Source organism: Saimiri boliviensis, chromosome 1 (assembly GCF_048565385.1).
Source record: "Saimiri boliviensis isolate mSaiBol1 chromosome 1, mSaiBol1.pri, whole genome shotgun sequence".
Classification (NCBI taxonomy): Eukaryota; Metazoa; Chordata; class Mammalia; order Primates; family Cebidae; genus Saimiri; species Saimiri boliviensis.
Genome location: NC_133449.1, coordinates 17,356,660 through 17,376,400, shown reverse-complemented (window position 1 = coordinate 17,376,400; position 19,741 = coordinate 17,356,660). Strand labels below are relative to the sequence as shown.

The 19,741-nt window shown below is 45.3% G+C and overlaps 1 protein-coding gene across 2 annotated transcripts in view; it reads right to left on the bottom strand.

Annotated features, from left to right (window-relative positions):
• KCNS3 (potassium voltage-gated channel modifier subfamily S member 3) overlaps window positions 1–11,534 on the bottom strand; it is a 52,611-nt gene extending 41,077 nt beyond the window's left edge. Inside the window, exon 1 of one of the 2 annotated variants that reach the window (XM_074394375.1) lies at window positions 11,253–11,534. The gene's annotated coding sequence lies outside the window, so the exon portion shown is untranslated. Of the gene's footprint in view, window positions 1–10,592; window positions 10,782–11,252 lie in introns of those variants that run through there. The other variant, XM_003935223.4, reaches the window with a different exon arrangement.
• Between the last annotated feature and the right edge of the window lie 8,207 nt (window positions 11,535–19,741).

Sequence of the window (19,741 nt, the reverse complement as noted above, 5' to 3'; positions counted from 1 at the left end):
TGCAGAAAGCAGAAACAGGACCCCTTCCTGACACCTTACACCAAAATTAACTCCAGATGGATTAAAGACTTAAACATCAGACCTAATACCATAAAAACCTTAGAAGAAAATCTAGGCAAAACCATTCAGGACATAGGTGTAGGCAAGGACTTCATGACCAAAACGCCAAAAGCAATGGCAACAAAAGCCAAAATAGACAAATGGGACCTAATCAAACTCCGCAGCTTCTGCACGGCAAAAGAAACAGTCAGTAGAGTGAATCAGCAACCAACAGAATGGGAAAAAATTTTTGCAGCCTACCCATCTGACAAGGGGCTGATATCCAGAATTTACAAAGAACTAAAGCAGATCTACAAGAAAAAAACAAACAAGCCTATTCAAAAATGGGCGAAGGATATGAACAGATACTTTACAAAAGAAGACATACAGGAGGCCAACAAACATATGAAAAAATGCTCATCATCACTGGTCATCAGAGAAATGCAAATCAAAACCACATTGAGATACCATCTCACACCAGTTAGAATGGCGATCATTAAAAAATCGGGAAATAACAGATGCTAGAGAGGATGTAGAGAAATAGGAACACTTTTACACTGTTGGTGGGAATGTAAATTAATTCAACCATTGTGGAAGACAGTGTGGCGATTCCTCAAGGACCTAAAAATAGAAATCCCACTTGACCCAGCAATCCCATTACTGGTTATATATCCAAAGGATTATAAATCATTCTACTACAAGGACACGTGCACACGAATGTTCATTGCAGCACTGTTTACAATAGCAAAGACCTGGAACCAACCCAAATGCCCAACGATGATAGACTGGATAGGGAAAATGTGGTACATATACACAGTGGAATATTACGCAGCCATCAAAAACGATGAGTTCACGTCCTTTGTAGGGACATGGATGAACCTGGAAACCATCATTCTCAGCAAACTGACACAAGAGCGGAAAATCAAACACCGTATATTCTCACTCATAGGTGGGTGTTGAACAATGAGAACACATGGACACAGGGAGGGGAGCACTACACACTGGGGTCCGTTTGGGGGAAATGGGGGAGGGGCGGGGGGGTGGGGAGGCGGGAAGAGATAGCATGGGGAGAAATGACAGATACAGGTGAGGGGACGGAAGGCAGCAAACCACACTGCCATGTGTGTACCTATGCAACAATCTTGCATGTTCATCACATGTACCCCAAAACCTAAAATGCAATAAAAAAAAAAAAGAAAGAAAGAAAAATAAAATTTGCTGTTTAGGCACAGCCAAAACAAATAAATAAATAAATAAATAAAATAAATAAAACTGGAAATATTAAATGCAAATAAAACAAAAATCAACAAAATTTCATACACTAAAAAAAAAAAAAAAAAAAAAAAAAACATAAAGTGGGGAGAGGACACCCTTTTCAACAAATGGGCTGGTATAATTGTCTAGTAGGAGAATGAAATTGGAACCTCATCTCTCACCTAACACAAAAATCAACAAGATGGATTAAGGACTTAAACCTAAAACCTGAAACTATAAAAATTCTAGAAGATAACATTGGAAAAACCCTTGTAGACATTGGCTTAAGCAAGGATTTCATAACCAGCAAACCAAAAGCCAATGCAATTAAAAAAAAAAAAAGATAAATAGCTGGGACCTAATTAAACTGCAGAGTTTTTGCATGGCAAAAGGAACAGTCAGCAAACAGACAACCCACAAAGTGGGAGAAAATCTTCACAATCTACATATCTGACAAAGGACTAATATCCAGAACCTACAACTAAAATGAACTCAAACAAATCAGTAAGAAAAAAAAACAAAAAATTCCATCAAAAAGTTGGCTAAGGAAATGAATAGACAATTCTCAAAAGAAGATATACAAATGGACAACAAACATATGAAAAATGCTCAATGTTTTCCCTGATCATTTTCACTAATGATCAGGGAAATGCAAATCAAAACCACAATGTGATACCATCTTACTCCTGCAAGAATGGCCATAATCGAGAAATCAAAAAACAGTAGATGTTGGCATGCATGCAGTGAACAAGGAATATTTCTACACTGCTAGTGGGAATGTATTCTAGTATAGCCACTATGGAACACAGTGTGAAAATTCCTTAAAGAACTAAAAGCAGAACTACCATTTGATCCAGCAATTCCACTACTGGGTATCTACCCAGAGGAAAAGACATCATTATTAGAAAAAGATACTTGTACGTGCATGTTAATAGCAGCATAGCCAGGTACAGTAGCTCACTCCTGTAATTCCAGCAGTTTGGGAGGCCAAGGTGGGCAGATCACAAGGTCAAGAGATCAAGATTATGCTGGCCAACATGGTGAAACCCTGTTTCTACTGAAAATACAAAAATTAGCTAGGTGTGATGGTTCATGCCTGTAGTCCCAGCTACTAGGGAGGCTGAAGCAAGAGAATCTCTTGAACCCAGGAGAAGGTGTCAGTGAGCTGAGATCACACCACTGCACTCCAGCCTGACAACAGAGTGAGACTCCATCTCAAAAAAAAGCAGCACAATTCACAACTGCAAAATCGTGGAACCAACCCCAATGCCCATCAATCAACGAGTGGATAAAGAAACTGTGATATATATATCACATTTATATATGTATATATATACACATATATATGATGGAGATATATATATATATATATGATGGAATATATATATATGATGGATATATATTCCATCATATATATACATATGATGTATGTGTATATACACACACACACACACACACACACACACACACATATATGATGGAATACTATGCAGCCATAAAAATGAATGAATGAACAGTATTTGCACTGACCTAAATGAGATTGGAGACTATTATTCTAAGTGAAGTAACTCAGGAATGGAAAACCAAACATCGTATGTTCTCACTGATATGTGTGAGCTAAGCTATGAGGATGCAAAGGCTTAAGAATGATACAATGTTCTTTAGGGACTCCAGGGGAAGAGTGGGAGTGAGGCGAGGGATTAAAAGAGTACAAATATGGTGTAGCGTATACTGCTTGGGTGACACGTGCACCAAAATCTCACCAATCACCACTAAAGATCTTACTCATAAAACCAAATACAACTTGTACCCCAGTAACTTATGGAAAAATAAAAATAATAAAAGAAAAAAATAATTTAAAAAATAAAAATTACATGAGAAGACGACATGTACTACTTTAAGTCTAGGGAGGCTGGGAGAAGAAAATTTGGTGCTTATCACCAAAAAGATGCACCATGCTGATATTCAATTTCTAATTACATCAAAAAGTCTGGGGAACCTGCTTAAAAAACAAGTTCTCAGGTTTTGCATGAACTTTCATAAGACTCCTACTTACACATCTGATAAAAGAACCTACTTTGTAGGAGTTGTGATTTAAGGAGAAGATGAGCGGGCATGGGGATACAGATATGTTTTTACACTGTGGCAAAGGTGGGTGGATGGATGGATGGATGGATGGATGGATGGACAGACGTACACACAGATAAACACTGCCATATGCAGTACTTTCTTTTTCCCCTTTTATCCTAGAGGAGATGTCAAGGGGCTCAAGTCTGAGCCTCAGGGCTGAATCTCATCTACGTATCATCTAAGCACCAAGGGAAGGAAGACTGGGTTCTTATGTCAGTGGCCTCCTGAATGTACCATGCTTAGAAAACTCAGATCTTAAAAACCCACAAAAAAAACACTGCCAAGAAGGTATGATTTATTGAACTCAAAGAATGAAATAATGAAATGCCCTTGCCACAACTTCTCCTCTCAGTCCAAGTCTACAAACAACAGTCTTTAACCATGAAGTTCTCCTGTCTCTTTGGCCAATTACATTTTTGCCTCAAGTAAATCATAAGAAATGCTTTTAGGTTCACCACGGCATGTCCATCAGGGCTTAGAAAAGCCAATCCAGTCCATGGCAAAATAAAAGTAAAAAATACATAAGCATGTTGAAGCCCCAAATTTAGCCTGCTGGCATTCTTTTATCTCAATACTCTAATTATTTACCAGGATTTAAGCCAGCAATCCCAAAAGAAGTCCAGAGGCAGCAAATTATTTGACTGATCTTTGGAGTAACTTTCAGTTCTATGGCCCTATAATTAGGAACTGATCACTGGATACTGTATCTTTCCATAATGCCCCATCAGGCCATCTGTGATGTTCATTATTGATGTTTAGACAGGTATATTCTGCTAAATGAGATGTGATGGCTAATTTTGTGTTAACTTGGCTGGGTCACAGGGTACCCAGATATTTAGTCAAACATTATTCTGGGTATTCTGTGTGGGTATTTTGGAAGAGACTGGCACAGAAATTGGTAGACTTTGAGTAAACCACACTGCCCTCTATAATGTTGGTGGGCTTCATCAAGTCAGTTGAAAGCCTGAACAGAACAAAAAGCCTGGCATCCCTCGAACAGGAAAGAATTTTCCAGCAGCCTGCCTTCGGACTTCATTGTAACATCAGCTCTTCCAGGCAGTATAGCAACTGCCTCCAAACTTGAAGTGGAGTGTTGGCTCTCCTAGATTTCCAGCCTGCTGGCCCACCCTGCAAATTTTAAACTTTCCAGTCTCCATAATTGTGTGATCCAATTTCTTATAATAAATCTCTTTTTACATGTATGTACATCCTATTGGTTCTGCTTGCCTGGAAAACCCTAATACAAATGGGTTCTCAGAAAACAGACCAGATGTACCTCTGTTTTATCTTTTTAACAGCTATCACTGCTCATTCCTGCCAGAGAATGTGTCTCATGCAATGAAAAAGACCAGGTAAGGAGAGGTCCCACTGAAACACAAGAAAGTGGCTCATAGCCATCCCCAGGGCTCTATCGGTCCTTACCCCATCTACATTGGAAGGGTTACTTTCTCCTTACCACTAGACTTTATTATTGGTGTCTGTCCACTTAAGCTAATTTGAAAGCAGCTCATCCATGATCATCAATGAGCGAATGCTTAGAATCCTATCACAAATGTTCCTACATGCCCATTCATAGTTCTGCTAATTCAATTTTTCAAAATTAACCCATAGTAACTCATATAAATAACACTATTAAAGAACATTACAGGAAGACTGCATTTTTTAAAAAAATTATAACATCACCAGGGAGTGGGGGAAAAAAAACATACACACAAAGGGAAGTACAAGCAATACGTTCAGCTACCCAGATTTGGAGACAGAACCAAAGCTAGGATTCAAATTTCTAATCTTCTGGAAATACTCAAAGTGATATGCTTAAAATTACCTAGATTTCAGGATTGAGCCCGAGCCAGGATTCAAATGTCTAATCTTCTAGAAGTGCTACAACTCTACAAAGAGAGATATATTATGTGTTAATTTACCAAGGAGCTGGACTTACATCCCTAACCTCAGCCAAGTTCGCCTTCCACATAGACACAAACCTGCCTCCACACGCATCCTGTCTCTCTGCTCCCTTTCACAAGCTATATGTGTATGGTCTGCACTTCCTCACCTCCATTCATTTTTCAACCCAGTCCAAGCTCGCTTTAGGCCCCACTTCTGCAGCACACCTCCAAACAAGGCTCCTAATTACCATGCTTGCACCTCTCCAGTCTATTCTCCTATCTGTTCTTCACAGCCTTCCCAAGCAACCTTGTATAAATTTAAATTGGCTTTGACACTTACCTGCTGCAAATCCATTTTCCACAGCCCTCAGAATAAACCATAAGACCCTGAACTTGGCCTAAAGGGCGCAGCATGATCTGACCTCGGCCCTCTTCTACAACCTCCTAGCAGCCATCCCCACCCTTGTTCTCTTGAAGTTCCTGAATAGAACAAAAAGATGCTCAATGCTCATTCCTGCCTTAGAATCCTCAGCCTGGAACTCTCTCCCCCACTCTTCCCTTAATGGACTCCTTTTATCGCTCAAAATGAAATATCTCTTCCTCAGAAAGGTCTTGCCTGACCCTCTCATCTGAACTATGCGTCCCTATCCTTGTTACCCTCTCCCATGAAGTCCCTTAGAATACTTAATGACCACTTAAATTTTGCATTGGTTTGTTTCATGTCTGTCTCCCTCCCACTTCTCACCCCCACTATCTGTTTCCTTTACCACAGTATACCATAGTACATAACATCAGGTAGGTACTCAAATACTTGTTGAATGAATATACGTACATATTGGAATATATAATGAGAATACTCATATGTGACTGTAAGTTAATCATTATGTCACCTTTGGTAAACATCTGGTAAGTGCTCAGATGACTGATCAGTAGGATAGTCAGCAAGATACTTCATTCATTTGGGACTTCAGCAAACTCACTGAAGCTGCTGCTGTCAACATTAACTGCTTAACTGTAACATTATTGGCTAAAAGCAGATCTTATGCCTTTAGCATTCAATGCTTGTGCAATTGAAGACAATATTTATACAGTATCTCCTCAAAGCAAATCATAGTGCAAGGCTCTGCAGGTTTCCAAAGAGAATGAGACCTCTTGCCCACAAGAAAACTACCACGACCTAGTCTAGTAACTATTTTTAACTTATTGAAGAGTTCACTTTTATAATGTGCACATTTTGATCCTCTTAACAACTGTAAAAAAAAAAAGTATAATGTGCAGGTATGCTAAAAAGTTTCAAAAGGTGATGATAAAGATAAACAGGGATGGAAATTCTAAATCAGCTTCTACGCCTTATTGTACATTTTAAACCTTGTTATTATGTTCATGATAACTGAGTGTTCACTCCAGGCTTCACATAGAAGCAGGCCTCCGAAAAAATAAAACAACAATACTCTTTCTCCCCCTTCCCTGCCTCCATTAAGCACCCTGGGTAGTAGTCAAGACCAGCAATCAAAGGCCAGGTCCAGGATGAAATTCAAACTCAGCCCTCTACTCCCCAAGGACTCTCAATTGCTCACTGCCCTCCTGTTCTGCTCTCTAGCTCCAGACAGACGTGAAGCAGAATGATGCTGGACTTGAAGTCAGATGATCCATGACTGTGTCCAAATTCAAGGCTTACTTTGCCTTAATGTCTTCATCAGCAATATGGGCTTCCTCACCTCTGTCCCACCTAGAGCTTATAACTCTCAGTTGCTCTCAGGACTCAAATGAGATATCCCATGTGAAAGTTCCTACAAACCATAATAGGTTATACAAATGTGACCAAGTTATTGTAATTTTTATCAGGACTTCAATATTTAGCATCTTGTCTTGTTCCATCTTGTCTCATTGATCTGGAGTCTCCAGATCCACTACAAGTTCAAGCTCAAAGGTCATGTCATAGATTCTGCCTGCCTTCAATGCCTGTAGTACTGGGCACTCAGCACCCATACAATAAGTACTCATGAATTGGTCACTGCTTGGTGTACTTCACAACTTTGAGTCAGAGTGCAGAGTGTTCTGTGATTTTTCTGAATTTCTTATATTGATAAACACATATTCTGAAAATCACCATAATGTTTGCCTGGCCCATGATCCTTATGATTTATCTTCCTTTTTTGCTAACCAGCTGGGCAGAATTCCATTGAAAAGCAGACTATTTTGGCAAAGGCAAAAATAATATCTTGCTAACGCAGTCTTTAAAATTCCTTTTAAGGCTGAGACATGGGACCCAAAAGTCACTTGATAACTGCAAGCCCTCTCTGTCACTCTTCAATAAACCTCATCCAAGATCCCACTAAGAATAGGGTACCACGTTGGAACTGCAGTAATAAATGGGGAAGACTGAATCTCACAGTGACTCTGCAGTCAGACTGCCAGGGACAGAAAGAATCCTAGCTTCATCTTTTCCTGGCTGGGTGACCTCGTACAAGTTATTCAGCTTGTCTCTCTTTCTTCCTCTAAAAAGGGGTAGTAATAGAACCTATCATCCTAAGATTGTCATTAGGATGAAATAAGTTAATACATTTAAAAGCTTTTAGCTTTTAGTACCTAGTACAGGGTACTAATAAATATTAGAGATCTAGATCAGTGTAGCTCAACAGACCAAGACCTAGATTAGCAAAGTGACATGTCAAATCAAGGAGCCATAAAGAAATAGATATCAGAGCTGCAAGCCAGATCCCCACATCCTAGTCTGTTCTCTACTAAGTTTCTAGGTGGGTATTTAACACAGGTGGCACTCATGAAGATCCACTTTCCTGACATCTGACAAGCAGAGTCAACAAACACACCCACCTTCTTCTCTGCTTCATCCTACCCTGCAGATCTGTCCTTCCTGCTAGCGGGACCTCAGGCCCACCGTTTCCCATTCAATTCCCATCTGACTCAACATGCACCTAGGGGGCTCCATCTACTGCTGGCTCCTGCAGCAATACGGCGTATCACTACCTCATGCAGTTATTATGAGGATTAAATGAGATAATGCCTGGAAAAGTGCCTAGCAGAGTATTTGATACATAGTATGCAGCCAATAAATGTTATCTATCAAAAAATAAAAGAAGGAAAAGGAGGAGGAAAACCCTGTGGTGCCTGCTCTCTCAAAGCTGACACACATTCCAACAGCAAATGCCAGACACAGCGCAGATTGAGATGTGTGGTAGAACAGAGGGACGCACGTCTGTGAAGAATTACAGTGAAGGGCAAAACCCACTGAAGACAGGAGGGGGCTGCAGTTCCCACTCTTCCCCTTCCTTCTTAAAAGAAGATCATGATGCTCAGTTGGTGCCTTGCTGGCAAACTCGAGCTCCAGAGCTTTGGGTTTTTGATATTGTGGAACAGAGCAAAGACTGCTTCTGACCTCCCAATTTGCCCTCATATGCTTGACCAGCAAACACTTAGTGTGGCTGCATTCGTCAGTGGCTCTATTTAGGCAATAACGGCTTAGACAAAAGATTCAATTAAAACAGATCCCACAACTCTCCTTAGTATATTCACAACATGCTTTGGATTCAGAGTTCTATGGCACTTCCATATGACCTTTTCTGTATCCCATTATTGACAATTCCTAGTTTGGAAATGACAAACATAGTATCAGAAGAAGAGAAGAAAGGAAGCTGGTGAGAAATAAAGAACAGACTAGACTGGGTGCAGAAATCATATCATCCGTTTACTGTCTGTCCCAGAGTACATCCTGAGGCCTGGCCCACATGGGCTGGTTTTAAGTGCATACTGAACGGGTTAGTCTCAACAAGGTCACAACTCAGGTAAGAAGTGGAGCCTACACATTACACCTAGTTCAGCTGGAGAATCAAAGCCACCTCTCTGGCTCCAGATATGCAGGGAGGACAAAGCATGAGGGTATATGCCTTCAGCAAGGGGACAGGCGCTTGGGAAAATGCTTGCTTCCTGTTTACCTGGGCAGGTATTTGCAAATAGTCTAAGGAGGAGGGCAACTAGGAGTGACTTACACAGTTCTAAGTGAATGATTATGCAAATCTCTTGAGCAAATACAGGGAAAGAAACAGGAAAGTCTTCTGAACTGGTTTTCCTCACCTAACCCAGTATTTTCAGAGGAAACAGTGAAAGACTAAAAACCCGAGGGCTCTGAGCCAACCTCAAAGCTACTCTTCAGGAGGAACGTAAGGAACACCTACCGCTCCTCCCCCTACTTCACGCTTGGGCACCAAACCGGGGCCCCTGGGTCATTTTGGCAGGTGGAGGTAGCTCTTTGCTGTCCTCTGCCTCTCCCGCGAGCCACCCGAGTGAAGCTTTCAGCTAGGTCTCCCCAGACAAAACCGGAGGGAGATATCAAGGATGCAAAAGGTGCTCCTTTCTCCAAACGGATTAGAAGGGACAGAGCGGGGTTCGGCGGTGGGGGTGGGGGTGGGGGGTGCAGGACAAGCCCTGCAATGCGAAAGGCGCCCAGCCAGGCTTTCCGCGGCCCCTGCCGGTAAGACTGACTCGCTTGCTCGCCCAGGCGCCTCAGGAGGTGGGGCAGCCACCCAGAAGGGCGCGGAAAAGAGGAGTTCCTGACCCCGAGGCACCCATCCCTACCACGGCCACTGATCCCAACGCGGAGTCCGCAAGTGACTCCACACCTGCGCTGCAAGCCCCACGCGTCCCCACCCAGGGCGCAGCGCTGCACAAGGGCAAGGGCCCTGGGTTCGCTCTTCCCTGCAACTGTCGCGGGGCGCCTTGCACAGCTGCAGGGCATAAGGGAGAGGAAGAATGACAGAGAAGAAGGCGGAGCAGACGGCCCGGGAAGCATTTACAAGCGCCTCCTCTCGAGGAAGGGAAGGAACGGCTTCCCGGCCAAGGAAACGCCCCGGGGATGCCCCTGTGCCAGGTGCCGCCTTTCCCCTGCTTTTCGATTCTCCCGCCTCCAGGTGGTCCTCCCCCCGACCACAGCCCACCCCACGCCCCGCAAGCTAATCCTAAATACCTTCCCCGCGGCTTTCAAAGGAAACCAGGCACCGCTTCAGCTGCCCGCAGCTCACGCAACAGGCGGAGCCTTAGGGCTCCGGCGACGGCTGGCTCTGGGGACGGGAGGATGCGGGCGCCGCAAGCCAGGCGCCCAGCAGGACGGAAAGTGCCCTGCGGCCGTAGACCCTTGGGGTCCTGCAGCCGCGACCTGGACCACAGAGGACTGGGGCAGCAGAAGGTGGGAGAAGGTGCGGTAAAGTTGCAGGGTCGCCCAGAGAAGTCTCTGGAGCGCGCGGGGAGGTGGGGACGCCAGCCAGGTACCTGCAGGAGTCCGGGCGCATCCAGCTCGCTCCGTTCTGCGACGCCGCCCGCCAGCGCTGCAGGGATCAGGCCTCGCGGCGCGGCCCCGCGCCTGCCGCCGCGGCGGCGAGGAGAACCGGGTGGCCCGCGTCGGCCGGTCTGTCCGTCTGTCCCGCCCCGCTGGAGCGCGGCTCACAGGAGCTGCCAGCGGGGCGGAGCGGGGCGGGGCGGAGCCCGCCGCTCGGCCGCCGCCCCATTGGTCCCAGCTCCGCCAGCCCCTCGCTTCGGGCGCTCAGCCGGGCGCCCTGGGCCGAGGGCACGGGCGGCCGAGGACTACCGGGCTCCCACCGCGAGATAGGCGGACAGACGGATGGACCGAGACCCGGCCCTGCCGGCCGCGCGCCCCCGCCCAGGCCCAAGTGCAGAGTCACCCCGGAGCGGCCGGCGCGGTCCGGGTGGGAGCAGGAGCGCGCCCCGCGCTTCTCACCTGCGCGCCCTCCTGGGCCGGAAGCGCAGCGGCCTGGCGGGAAAAGGATGACCTCCCCCGCGGCCCCGGCGGCTGGGGCGACCGCCTCTCCAAAGTCGGGGCCCAAGAGACACTTTACTAATTTGCCTGGATTTTCTCAGGAAGTCGCGAGGCCCAAACTTGTTTTAAAACAAAGCGCAAAGGAGAATACATACAGCTCCAGTTCCTGCCAGTGTTTGCCACCGGTCCCGCTGCCTGAAGACTCACGCACGGTGCAAAGCAAGGTGCTTTGTCTCACTCCTCGACTCACCGAGTCAGAAGAGGTGGCTGGACATTTGCACCAAGCAGATGCGCCTCATAAGTAGAAGAGGAACCAGTCGGTTCCCCTTTCCGAAGGACGAATGGAAGAGGCAGTCAGGGGGGTGATGCCTTCAGCCGAGGTTGAGAACAAACCAGCACCTCGGCGAGGACAGCGTCTTGTCCAGAAGGCATCGCTGGCCCCGCTGCACTGAGCGAGAGCGCTCAGTCAACAGCCGGGAGGAGAAATGGGACGCTCGGGGACCCACCCCCGCGCTCCCCCTCCCTCCCCCAAACTGCAGATTTTTAAGTTGTGCAGACGTACAATAATTCCTCGGTGCCAGCTGCTCCAAGCTAAGGCGCCCAGTGTTCCCAGGGTTCCCACCCGCAGCTTGTGCTCTGCCAGCTGCCCCCAAGCCAGCACCCGCTGACCACTCACCTCAGGCAGGTGCCTAGGGAGACCACGCAGATTCAAGCTCCAGGCCTTGAGCCAATCGCTGAGGAGGGAATGGGGGCAAAGAGATGGTGAAAAACACTTTCCTAAACTTCTTGAATACCCTATGTTGTCTGTGGGTTTTCTAATTGTTCTTTACTTAATCAAAAGCGCACGCTGGAAATCAGAAAAAGGGAGCAATGCTCACAGTATCTTGTGGATTTCAAAGAGGATGTTTCCCTTTTAAAGGGAGTTTTGGCCCAGAGAAGAGGGTAACAACAGACAGGAAGGGCAGAGGAAAAGCTAAAGCCTAAGGTGGTCTTTCCCCTGAAGCCTGGAGCCCACCAAACTCCAACAATTTCATTTGGCTGCTGGAAAGCAAAGTACAGATGAATGTGTCTACAGAGCAGTTTTGAGCCCTTTGTCCCTAACTCCATGGTTCTCTGGTTCCTCCAGTCTTGTCTCCTCTCCTGTGGAAGACAAAGCATTGGTCTACACTGCCATTTACAAGCCCCTGACGAAGTTAATTTTCTTACAGGTTTCATCATCTTTAGCATAAGATCTAAGATTGTTCTAAAAATATATTTACATGTTATCAACACCTTAGAAGAATGCTCCCAGATATCTCCTAGCAGTTAGCTATTTAATCATTTTTAAATCACTAAGTTCATCCAAAAAGTCCAGCATGGTTTACTTGAGAAGGAAATATGTTCAGAATCCCTAAGCACAGAATCTCTAAGTCATCTGCACTGCAGAAGAGTCGGCAGGGAGGTCCTTCTCCCGGAGGCTGGACGGCAGATGCAAGCAAGCAGGAAAGCACACACAGTGGGAGTCAGGAAGGGTCCCTGTGCATCTTCAGGAGCTGAGGACAGAAGAGGTGGGCCTCCATGGTGGGCAGGCAGGAGTGGGCACAGAAAGGGGCACAGGTCTGAGAGGCAGAAAAATAGAGGGAAATTCTCACCCTGCTGAGCCCTGCAGGGACCCACTTCATCATTTAGCCCTGGTTTTGTCCTCTGCAGGGAAAGTTTCTCTCTCACAGCATGATCATGTGAAGCCAATGAAATAATAAACAGGACTGCATTGGATGACCCATGAGGCAGGTGTGCTCCCCAAAAGTTTACTCTTGAATGTTGACCCCAAGGTTAAGCTAGGCAAAGTGGTAAATTCTGTCTGTCTGTCTTTCTCTCTCTCTCTCTCTCTCTCTCTCTCTCTCTCACACACACACACACACACACACACACACACACACACACACAGTATGCAGTCCCTTCCCCAACCCCAGTCTCCATGACCAGGGGCACGCTGTGATCGAACTGCCTCTTTTTCCCTACTGCCCCATCTCCTGCCCAGTCTTTGTGCCTGGTGATATGATATTCCATTCCATCTTGATTAACTGTGCCTGTAGGAAAGCATCTGGATATGCCATGCATTAATCTGTGATGGGTCAATCATTGAATCATCAGCTGACAATAGTGCTCACTCCTCCTGGTTTCAGGATTCCTGGAGTGGATGGAGACACATCCCACCAATGTGGGATGCATTCGGTCATCTTCCGAGCCTCCTATGAAGGTCCCCCTCTCTTTTTTTTAATTGCATTTTAGGTTTTGGGGTACATATGAAGAACATGCAAGATTGTCGCATAGGTACACACATGGCAGTGTGATTTGCTGCCTTCCTCCCCTTCACCTACGTCTGGCATTTCTCCCCATGCTATCTCTTCACACCTCACCCCCATCCCTCCCCCATTTCCCCCCAACAGACCCCAGTGTGTAGTGCTCCCCACCCTGTGTCCATGTGTTCTCATTGTTCAACACCTGCCTGTGAGTGAGAACATGCGGTGTTTGATTTTCTGCTCTTGTGTCAGTTTGCTGAGAATGATGGTTTCCAGGTTCATCCATGTCCCTACAAAGGACAAGAACTCTCTTACCCACCTATCACACGTTTATGTCTTCCCTTCCCTCCCCCATCCAAACCTGTCCCTGACTTTTTATTCTCACTAAAGTCCAAATGACAGAAATCCAGCTGGATTAGTACTTACCTTAGCCCTGAAGGAAAGGCAAATACTCATTAGCTTCTTAAATTGGAACAGGTCTGCAGGTGAAAATGAAGATGTGCTCATCTCTGGCAGGAAGGTCACGAGTGAGGGGTCTAGTCATAATGGGCAACGTTTATTTGCTAGGTGCCTCTCACTTGCCACTTTCTACCCAGCCGCCTGAATATCACTCCAGCCAGTCTGAGCACATGAAACACCTTCAGCTCTCCAAACCCACCATGACTCCCTGAACTCACAGCAGTGCTTCCTCTGATGAGAACACAATTCCCCACCACAAAGCTTTGCTTTGCCCAGCAGATCCCTTCTCCCTTAGGACATGATTCAGTGAATAATCACATCATAATCATGACCCTCTGGGAAGCCAGCTCTTATCCAAGGTTATGTGTCTCCTCTCCCCGCTCCCTCAGCACCCTTTGTCTCCCTCTTCCATAGCATCTACAATATGAGATTTTAACTGTTTATCTTCCACTAGACAATGTGCTCCTTGAAGACTGAATTTCCAGAACATTTTGTGAGATCTGCAGATTTGTGAAGTGAGTTACTGAAGGCTCTGGCATTGGGCTGCCCAGTTCCATCTGCTCCTGGTCGAAACCTAAATCCTTTATGTTTATGCTACATTTTGCCAAGTAAAAACAAAACATGTAAACCACCATATCGCCGTCTTTACTTGGCTGCCAGGAAGCTCAGAATTAAATTTGCATTAAATTAAATTTAGTTCTCAATCAGCTAGAATGCTTTTATCTAAGATTATTGCTACAAAGATCATGCTTTTTGCAAAATTATTGTATGCTTACTCTAACTCCCCTTGGATATTATTTTTATATCAAAAGGTTTTTAGGGCCAGGTGCAGTGGCTCACATCTGTAATTCTAGCACTTTGGGAGGCCAAAGCAGGTGGATTGCTTGAGTCCAGGAGTTCAAGACCAGCCTTGGCAACATGTCAAAACCCCATCTCTATAACAAATACAAAAATTAGCCAGGCATGGTGGTGAATGCCTGTAGTCCCAGCTAGTTGGGAGGCTGAGGAAGGAGGATTATTTGAGCCTGAGATGAGAGGTTGCAGTGAGCCAAGGAGTGGCCATTGCCCTCCAGCCTAGGTGGCAGTGTGAGACCCTGTCTCAAAAAAAAAAATTAAATTTATATATATATATATATATATATATATATATATATATATATATCTATCTCCTTAAATCTTTATGATCTTCAAGTCCAAAGACTTGAATTCATATTCACCTCTGTCCCTGATTAGCTCAGTGATATTTCCTCTCAGGCACTCCATTTGGGTTGGGACTATATGATCTTTAAGGTCCTTGCCAACTCTAAAAGCTTTATGTTTCTATAGATAAAAGGAGACACTTTATAAATTATTAAAGAAAGAAAAACCCTGTGACAGGCTATGTCTCCAGACACAAAAGAACACTGTCCTCAGGTACTCAGAGTCACCCTCTGAGAGCCCTTGAGCATTGTCCAAGGTGAGTGTCACAGAACACCTGTGCCTGGTCTAGGCACAGAAAGGAAGGTGTCTGCTCCATCACACTGGTAGGTCCTCATAACACACTAACATAGGAAAGGCTCTGTCTGAGAAGTTACCGCACAAAAATACCTCAAGGGATGGCCTTCCAGATTGCTCATACTCTGGTCACAACTTGATTTTTTACCACATTTCAAGCTCTTCACACCTTTCCCTCTGCCTTACTCATTCCCCACCACCTCCCCTCCCCTCGGCACTTTCCCCACATTCCAGCCCGACAGAAGTGGCCCATCTCTCCTCTGTTCTCACTGCATGCCATCTGAGCCTCGCCTTGCTGGTGCCTCATTCCTATAGTGCTTCTTTATCCACCTGGAAAATAGGATCAGTACATGTCACCCATTCTATGAGGTTTTCTCTGATTCACAAAGTAAATTTAGTTACTTGCTCTAATGGGTCCTATTATACTTTGTACAAAGCTCCAATTACAGTTAGACTTCTGTACTATCATTCATTGTTTGTGTGGATTAAACTGTGAGCTCCTCGAGGGCAGGAACTAAGTGGTGTTATTCATCTGAATGTCTTCAGGGCACGTTATAGATGCTCAGCAAATGCTTTAAGAATGAAAGGTGGCCAGGCGTGGTGGTTCTCGCCTGTAATCCCAGCACTTTAAGAGGCCAAGGCAGGTAGATCACTTGAGGTCAGGAGTTCAAGACCAGCCTGGCCAACATGGTGAAACACCATCGTTCTAAAAATACAAATAACAGCCGGGTGCAGTGGTGGGCGCCTGTAGTCCCAGCTACTCAGAAGCCTGAGGCATGAGAATTGCTTGAACCTGAAAGGCTGAGGTTGCAGTGAGCCAAGATTGCACCACTGCACTCGAGCCTGGGTGACAGAGCAAGAGTCCATATCAAAAAAATAAAAGAATGAAAAGGGAGATGACTTGATGCCTGTATAGATGGCTGGATGGACGGATGAACAAACACAGCAGGGGAAGGTACAAAAAAGCGAACCAAGAGGAAACAAAAACTAGATATGTCATCCTTATGGTTGTTTCTCTGGGGGCGTTTTGCACCCCTTTAGTAGCCCTTCATGTGTGGAGTGGAATTCAGGGCAGAGCCTTCATTTCCAACTAGACAAATTTAGGGTATCCCCATGGCAAAGAATGCTGGGCACACCCTCAGGATCTTTTCTGCTTTCTCAGTAATAATGTCTCCAAGTATTATCTGGGTACTAGAGTGACCAGGTCTTTCCAGTTTGTCTGGAACTGTCCCAGTTTTAAAAGTGAAAGTCCAGCATTCCAAGAACCACTTCAGTCTAGGGCAAACCAGGACAGTTGGCCATCCTCCTAGCGATATTGCTTCCTAGGATAAAATCTACACATCCTAGCATCCTGTGCAGCAAGAGGAGAGCATGTACCTGGTTTCCTTCCTATGGGACATCAGTGGAAGTGGCACATTCAGCTTTTGGGAATGTCCTCAGAGGAATAGGGGAGTGTCCTTCCTCCTCCCTCTTTTGCCTCCATGTTCTCTAGAGCACAGAGAAGATCACTGGATCTAGATAGACATTTGGATCCACAAGTATAAACTGCCTGATAAGAATGGTCAAGTGAGTGGATAGAAGGGGCCTGAGTCCTTTTAACAGCACTGGAATGCCCTTGTTTAGGTGAAAGAAAGAAACTTTCATCTCATTTCAGCCCTTGTTATTTGTGGTTTCTGTCACTCACAGCTGAACTCCATCTTCAAGGATAGAGTTTCTGCCTGCTGAAAAATAGGGATTCTGATGTCATCATCACACCTGGGTACTGGCTCCTGCAGATCCCTCCTCTTCATGTTTCCCAGTCCCTTGTATTATGAAAATACTCGGTGTTGAAAGTGAGATTGGCTCATGCTACCAGGTCCTAGTCTGTGTGTCTGGTGCAGGTGACCATGGCAGTCAGTCCAGTCCCTCCCACCTCCCATGTGCAAGCTACTGAGAGCTCCCCCAGGTCTAAGCCAGAGGAGGCTCTGATGAGTACTAGACACAGCTGACATTTTATTCCAAAGAGTGAACAAACTGAGGGATTGTGTCACAAGTGTTCAACCAGTTGATGAGTTTTGGTGTGTTAAAGTTTTGGCATAGCACTCTTGAGTCTTCATGATGGTTTTCGTTAGTTCTTAAAAGTTAAAATATGTTTATGAATGAGATTTAAATAAAATGTTTAAGGAATCCCAGAAAGAATGGAAAGAAAGGAAAAAAAGGAGGAAGGAAAGGAAGGAGGGAGGGAGAGATAGAGAGAGAGGGAGGAAGAGAGAGAGGAAGGGAAGGAGAGAGAAGGAACGGAGGGAGGGAGGGAGGGAGGGAGAAAGGAAAGAAAGAAAGAAAAGAAAGAGAAAGAGAAAGAGAGAAAGAAAAAAGAAAGGAAGGAAGAGAAAGGAAGGAAGGAAAGAAAGAAAGAAAAGAAAAGGAAGGAGACCCTGTTACCAGAATCAAGGCCGCTAGGACAGAGCCTTCCTTCAGCCCTGTGGGAAAGAACTGTCAAACTCACTGTCCTGCTTTCCAGTGATATAAGAAGAAATGACAGTCTAGTGTGACCCAGGGTCCAAGAAGAGAAGGAAACAGGAGTGCCCATGATTGTGAGACAAAGCGTTCTCTAAGGGCTCAAGTGGAAACACATCACCCCACAACACAGGCACTCAGGTTCTCCCGTGTGTTCCAAAAAGCCATGTTAAACTAAATATCGACACAAGAGAGGCACACATGGCATCACTGGGCTTCATCTGTGAGGAAGTTGTCCCATATCCTCTGAAAGAAAGGGGGCACAGGCTGCCCTAACCTCCCCAGGGACAGAGGCCTGGAGTCAGCCGTAACCACCCTGAATGTACTCCGCAAGTGGAGGTGGGAGATGAGGTCGAGGCCTGAGGCCCGTGTGGGGCAAGGAAGGGAGCCCAAGGCCAGGCATCCAGGCACAGACTCAGCCAGGAGCCCAGAGACTAGAATGCTCATTTCTTAGGGTTTTTTGGGGTTTTTTTTAAAAGTGTGTTTAGACACTATTTCTCTGAATGTCTTTCTGTTCTACATGTTTTGTCTTGTTTCATTTTCTATTAAAAGTTCTTTTGAAAAAATCACTATCTCTTATCACAATAATGATGAGGAAATTCTATCATTTCAAAATATGGTGGTGAGAAGGGTTCAAAAAGTCTTTCTAGATGAGCATGATGGGCAGTGAATGCCCCACTCTCTAAGCAGTAGCTGGCAGGTCATTTCATCTTGAGTGCACCTCACTCTTCTTCTTTATGATCAGCTGGAAATATCAGGGAGTGTTGGTCAGCTGCACTGATTTATTCATCTTTCTTTCCCTCTTTTACTTCCCTCGGATGCAGAGTGTTATGGCATATTGTCATCATTAGCAGGTCCAAGACCTCTCTCCTGATTTGTTTGTTTTTCTTATTCTCTCTTCCACACTTTCATGGCCAACACACTATCCATAGCCAGCCATTCTTTTTCTTTTTTTTCCGGAGACAGAGTCTCGCTCTGTCACCCAGACTGGAGTGCAGTGGAGCCATTTTGGCTCACTGCAACCTCTACCTCCCAGGTACAAGCGATTCTCATACCTCAGCCTCCCGATTAACTGGGATTACAGGCGCCCACCATCACACCTGGCTAATTTTTGTATTTTTAGTAGAGGCGGGGTTTTGACATGTTGACCGGGCTGGTCTCGAACTCCTGACCTCAAGTGATCCACCTACCTCAGCCTCGCAGTGCTGGAATTAGAGGCATGAGCCACTGCCCCCTTCCATACAGGCAACCATTCTGACGTTTATTGATAGTCTCTTTTTCCATGTGTCCCTATAAAATGTATATGACTGTTTTGAATGTATACAGTTTTAACTTATGTCAGTGATCATTCGTCCTTTATCTCACGCTTGTTCTTGTGTTCCACTCCACACGATATGGTTTTTTTAGCTCCAGCACTCTTGCTCTGGGTGTATCTGGCCTGTTCCTCATTATTACCATATTATCCACATGCTGCCCCACACTCCCCAGGGACAGATGCCCAAAATATCCCAAATTCCCACCAATACAAACAACACTGGGATGAACATCCTTGCATGAGCCACCTTATGGACATGGGAAGAATGCGAATGGAATGTATACACAGTGTAGGATTGCTGGTCATAAAATACAAACAGGGCTTATATGAGAATATTGAAATGCTTCTGCATTGGCTGATAAATAACCATGCCCCCAAGCTCCATGAGCGTCCTTCCTGTTGCCCCAGCCCTGTCCCTGGGACACTTCAGACTTTTCTACCTTCCCAAGAACTGAAGAGTTAATGTCTGGACCAGCTAGAACTGACAGTCTTTCTAGCAGTTGTTAAATATTTGAATATCATTCCCCAGATATAATATGATTGTTTCAATCCTCATTTCTCTACAGAACAGCTAAAAACAAAAACTTACCAGTCCAAC